Genomic DNA, 6,362 nt, shown 5'->3' with positions numbered 1-6,362 from the left:
CACTGCTGTCACCCAGCTCTGCTGCTGCTCTGCCACCTCCCTGGCAGCCTCTTGGCAGGCCTGGTCCTCTCAGGCTGCACAGTGACCCACCTCTAGACCTGAAGTTGTTTCCCCTCTGCCACAGAAAACTCCCCCACGAGCCACTTTCCCTCCAACACTTGTTAATCCACCAGACAAACACCATCCAGGAATCCACACCTCGGTTTGGAGCTCCAGGATCCCCATCACCCACTGCACAGGCTCCAGCTCCAGAGCCTGATGCAGAGCTGAGAAATCAATACTATATTTGTGTGTGTGGGGGGGGAAAGCTTTGGTGGGTAAAAACAGGGTGCTTGAAACCAAAGGTGAGATTCCAGGCTGCAGAGACACTTCCCAGTGGTGCCCTGGAAAACAGTTCCCAACTGGCAAACCCCACTGGCTGTGTGGGGTCTGTGGTTATTAAAGTTCTGCTCACAGTCCAAACTCGCAGAAAATCTTGTGTGAGGCCAAGTTTTCATGAAATCTGGGCCTTTCACTTAGAAAGCAGATAAAAACCCCCAAAAGCCAGTGTTTCCTGAGAGCAGAGAACTACAAAACCACGTGGAAGAAGCAGCAATTTTTTGGACTCGCTCCCCCCCCCCCCAAAGATTTATTTACCAAAAAAAATCTGTATTTCTTCCAGCAATCTCGTGGCTGTTTGGGGATGGAGTGGTTTTTCAAGATGCCCTTTGTGCCACAGCTGTTAATTGGATTTTCCTTGTCTGGAAAATCGTGTCTTCTTCCCACTCTGGCTTTGGCTGCTTTTAGTCCATCCCACTCCACGCCACTCAGCTCAGGGAGCTCTCCCTGCTGCTCTGGCTGTGTTTTCCTGCAGCTCACAGGGGGCATTTTAAGCAGAGACACGGTTCTTTAAGACTCCTGTTTGCACACATTAATTGGGATTAGCCCAACATTTATTCTACTTAGGGCTCCAAGCCCTTTGTTAAGGAACACATGTCAGGTTCCTCTGGAAAACCAACTAAGCCAGGAATTGAATTGCTTGCAGTTTTTACCTGAGAAAGCCCATATTTGGAAGCTAAACCCTGCTGTTATTTGGTTTATGACATTTATTTTATAGAACTGAGTTTCCTCTGGGGAGCAGACTTTTTAAAAAGGCTGATCCAAGGACAATGAGCTGCTGGAACAACAACAGTGGGAGCAGCAGGGCTCAAAATAAAAGCACTTCCACCTGGAGGTGGGATCCCCCTGGGACGGGACCATCCCCAAATCAAAGGCTCCAAAACTGGGAGCCACGGGACTAAATGAAATTAAATTAAATTAAATCATGTCCCAGCTCGTTCAGGTCGCTCAGGATGGCAGAGCCCAGCAGCCAACACACCTTTTGCAGCTCCCTGTCCATTGAAAATTCCACGTGTGGCTCTTCCCAGGTCCCCAAGGAATTCTGCACACCCCAGTGAAGTGCCTGTGTCCAGACCCTGCCTAACTAAAATCCCAGGCCAGGTTCCTCCCTGTCCTGCCCTGTTTGCTCAGGGTGGGCTCAGGGTACTAAAAGCACCACAAAGGCTTTGAGGCCCTCAAAACATGTCCTAATTTACTTTAAAACAGTAAAGGGAAGGGGGAAAAAAACCCCAGACCTCCAGCTCTTGAAAAATCATGTGGGAATACACCACTGGAGGAAATACTGCCAACCAGCATTGGAACATTTCTGTTTCCCAGCTTTGTGAGAAAATAAAAATATATTTATTTTTATAAATATAAAATTGATAAATCTGCTACTCTCCATCGTGGGGGAATAATCTTGTGAAGGACAATGGGCAGAACCAGAATTCCACAGATGACTCCAGTGCAGATGTCATACAGCAGGAGAGCAAGTCTTTCCAGTGCCCAGATTTCATCCACATTTCAACTCGGAGGATCTCGTGCAGAGGGAGTTCCAGTGGGGTTAAATATGGTTCTGATACGGTTCCATAATTTAACAGGGCCCATATAAGCCAGTAAAAAAGCAATTTCATTTGCTTTCTTCGGCCTTAAAAACCTCCGCAAGGTTTTTATTTTCCGGGCTCTGGGCTGAGCCCTGAGCCAACCACTGCTGGGAAAGAGGAAGGAGCACATTTTGGAGCTTTGTTTGCCTCAGAGCAGCAACTGCTTATGAATCACAGTCACATTTTGCAAAGCCCAACGAGTGGGACTGAGGCAGGAACCGGGGGAGGAGAAGGAGCATCCACTGAGGGACAGAGAAATCGTGGTGGCAGCTGAGAGCAGGGACACTGAGCACCAACAACTTCCATATGTGTCAGATGCTCGGGTGGTTAATGCTCCAGAGCAGGCAGGGTTATTTTTAAACCACGGGGACAGTGTGTGACACGTGCCACGTCTGCCAGAGACAGCCCAGCAACTCACTGACACCACTGTGAGCTCCTTTAACCACCCAGGTGAGAACTGAACTGATTCTGGCAGGTTCCTCCCTTCCAGGTGAGCTCTGCTAAACCAGCAGTTCAATTATGTTGAACTCTATGACAGCACTGCCCTGAGCTGTGCCCTGGACTAACCTGGCCAGGGCTGTTTGCTCTGACTCCCCCATTGCTGTGGTTCTGCACTAAAAGAAACCTCTGCAAAGCCCCCACATGACTGCACACCAAAATTGTCTTGCAAGAGTGGTTTCTTTTGTCTGTGGAGCTTTGAAATCCCTTTTGTGCCTGGGTCATCTGATAAGGACAGACATCTCCACAGGCAGTTTTCTAATATCTGTCCTCACAGACACTGAGAGGATGCAACATCTAAACAACCCATCTCTCCCTGCTTTCATCTGAATGTTCTTGCATAAATATTAAGTGGCCAAATCTGAGCTCCAATCAAACTTCTGTCTGCAGTTTGTTTGTGTCTCAATTCAGCTTTATATCAGGCTGCTATCCCGAGGCTCTGCAGCAGAATACTTCTTATTTTCTTGCTGCCTCCCTACTTCAACCCAGACTTATTTTCCCCTTGTAAGCTACTCGCTTTTTTTAATTTTGCAATTCATTCTCAACAGTTGCAAAATACTGCCCTGAACATAAAATAAAATAACTGACTCTGAAATGATGCACAAATCCATAAACATCTTAATAGCTCAGGCTGCAGCTTGTGCAGAGACAAACACCAGGTTGGGGTCATAAGACAGAGTTTGTATTTGGGGGTGCTGGGAGACACCACATGGGCCCAAATTCCAGCTCTGGGGAAGCATTTCCATAGCAAACTTCACACATTTTTCATTCAGCACCAGCCACTTGACCCAGTGTCCTCCAGAAGCACCTTTGCTGACTTTGGCAGGTTCTGGCTCCGGGCCCAGGACCCTGAAGAGAATTAACTCTGTTCTTGCAAGTGTGAAGGCTGGTTTTTGAAAGGTGTGGCTCTGTTAGATTGGCTTTGGAAGAGGAACTGAACAATATCTGAACTAAACCTGAGCAGGATCAGAAGCAAAGCACAGTTGAAACTCTCCAAATATAGACTGGCCTGAGGCAGAAGGCTGGACCTGAAGACAAGGGCAGGGAGGTCTGGTACCAACAGACTCCACACTGCAGTGAGTGAAACAAGGCAACCCTTCCACCCCCAAACCATCTCTGAATGGTCAGAGATGGAAAAACATCCTCCTGCTGCTCCTCAGCCCTGCCTGCACCTTCAGAAGGGCTTTGCTCCCCTGAGCACCTGGGGGACCCCGAAGAGTTAACACTGCAATAGTTCAAGGAAAAGGAGAACCAGAGACCAGAGATCACAGACCCAGCTGCTGGGTTTGAGCACCTCTCAGAACTGTCCTGAGGAGGCCAAATGTCCAAAGGCACTGGTTCTAAAGGCACTCAAATTACACCACCCAAATGTTAAAGAACTCAACCTTAAAACCCCAAGTTCGCAGAATCACAGAATCTGCTGAGCTGGAAGGGATCAGAGTCCACCCCCAAGAGTCCCACCCTGTGCCCCAGAGGACCATCCAAACCCTCCTGGAGCTCTGGCAGCCTTGGGGCTGTGCCCACTGCCCTGGGCAGCCTGAGCAGTGCCCAACCAGCCTCTGGGGGAAGAACCTTCTCCTGGGATCCAACCTGACCCTGCCCTGGCACAGCTCCAAGCTTTGCCTTCTGCTGTTGGCTGATGGTCCCATTTGCCCCCAAATTCTCCCCAGACCCTGGCTCTGCACTCCAGCTGGAGACCCTCACTGAGGGCACCCCCGGGAGCACCATCCTGGCCCTGCAGCAGCAGCTCCTGGGCAGGGAGCAGCCTGGGGTGATGGATGATGGATGGGAGGCAGGCACGGGGTGGGAGCAGCAGCTCCAGGGGGTGATGGATCAGTGCAGTGCTCCAGATGATGCAGGAGGATCAGAGCAGGCCCATCTGATGGCAGGTACCAGCAATCCATCACCACCATGGGCTGCTCCAGTGATGTATTGCTCAGGAAAGGGGGACTCAGCTGGAGGGGAGCAGGCCCAGCAGAAGGGGAAGCTGGTTATTCCCAGGGTGGAATATTCCTGAGCCTCCAGGGCTTCCCTGGCACCCACACCCTGTGCAAACACACGCCAGGTACACCCCCCTCTTCGTTCCCACCCCGAGGTACAAACCCAGTCAACTCTGGGAACAAAACAAACCTCATTTCATATGCCCTGGAACACAAACCTGAGTGCTGCATTCAAAATTCATATTGGGAATCCCCTTGGAGTTCTTCAGAGTGTGGGATCTGCAGTTTAAGCACTTTACAACTTTGCAGATTAAAATAAATTCAATGAAGTGATTTTTAATTTCTTATTCTGTATTGATTTGCTTCTTTTCTTTTGGCTTTTTTGAGACTATTTAATTTAGTCCAAACTAATCCAGTTGGCTGGCAGGAGGAATGGAAGAGAGGGAAGAAGAGCCTCTTCCCTAATAAATCCAGAGTGGCTGATACACAGCAGATATTAGAGAATGAAAGTTCTTTGTATCTGCAGAGATGACAGTACAGTATAATGAGAAATGATTTTGAAGTAGTAATTTAAACCCTATACAATAATGACACCGAGAGATAAATAATTAATGTATCGGTTTTTTGTTGGTTTTTTTTTCCTGGGCTTTTCATCTCAAGGAGTCTCCAGGCTCCTCACAGCCTTTCTAACTGACAAGAATCAATTCACTCAGTGTTCACACCCATCCATCCAAACAGAGCCTGCTCAGGAACACGCCAGGCACAGCAGGAAGGGGAGGCTGCAGGGACACAGGACACTGGGCCAGACTGGGGCTGGGCTGGAACTCGGGGTTTATCATCCCCATATTTGCAGAAGGTGCCACTGAGGGGCTTAAAACCCCCCAGGTTTGTCTTGCAGGTGAACCTGCCACCCCTTGCTGACATTCAATTGTTCCCTTCACAAACCAGTGCCCAAGAAAGGAACACACCAAGCTGCACACACTCCAAAGAAGCAGACAGAGACTTGTTTTTAAAGTCATTGCCATAAAGCATTTTATGCTTCCCCCCTCCACCACCTTCTCTTCATGCTTGGAGAGGCAATAATTTCATTAAGTGATTAAGTGCTTTTATTCCTCTGACTCATAGTTCATCACACACACGAGCATGAATTTCAATTAGTGTTCCTTACAGTGAAATTGGGATGAGGAAAACATTCCTGAGCCGTGTGGAAAGGGTGAGCTAAACTGTCCTCAGCAGCCCTGGTGTAGAGCAGGAGCAGCTCTGTAGAACTGGCTGGAAGGTTTGGATGCAGAACAAGCACAAATCAGGCACAGCTCAGTGTGTCCAACCTCCTGCTGCTGAAGCAGCTTTGCTAAAAGTCCAAGTCGAGGGTTCTGTGCCTGTCAGAGCTAAAACCCTTCCCCATATTTCAGTGGGCACAGAGAAAGCACTAAACCTTCTGCAGACAGGCCCTGGTGACTGTCCCTGCCCTGCTCCCCCCTCCCAGGGCAGGGACACCCAGGCAGTCAGAGCATCTCTGGTCAGAACCAGAGACCCTGGACCCTCCACAGCCACCTCCCAGAGCAGCCTTGGGCTGAGGGCAGAGCAGAGCTGAGCTTTCCTAAAGCCCCCAAGGAGCAGATTCCACCCTGCCCACACTGAGCCCAGCCTGGCTGCAGATCCACCTGGTTACACCTTGCAGGGAGGCTCAGCTTGGAGCTCTGCAGGACAGACAGCAGCCAGGCAGTGACTGTCCCCCCAGCAGGGCATCTCCAGCCCTCATCTGATCTGTTTTCTGTTCCCCTTTCCCTTTGTCACTTGGCAATGAGAACTCCACGGGGGCTGGCCGTGGCTATCGGGTGCCAGGGGTTCATTTCCATCCCTCTGCTGGTTTCCCATTGATCAGGGAGCTGAGACAGTTATTCCAATCCTCTTCCAGCAGAAGAACCATCCCCAACACATCTCTTCTCTGACGTTTTAAAAG

Source organism: Chiroxiphia lanceolata, chromosome 28 (genome assembly GCF_009829145.1).
Source record: "Chiroxiphia lanceolata isolate bChiLan1 chromosome 28, bChiLan1.pri, whole genome shotgun sequence".
Lineage (NCBI taxonomy): Eukaryota > Metazoa > Chordata > Aves > Passeriformes > Pipridae > Chiroxiphia > Chiroxiphia lanceolata.
The sequence above is the reverse complement of the archived record's forward strand: the minus strand, read 5'-3'. Positions refer to the sequence as shown.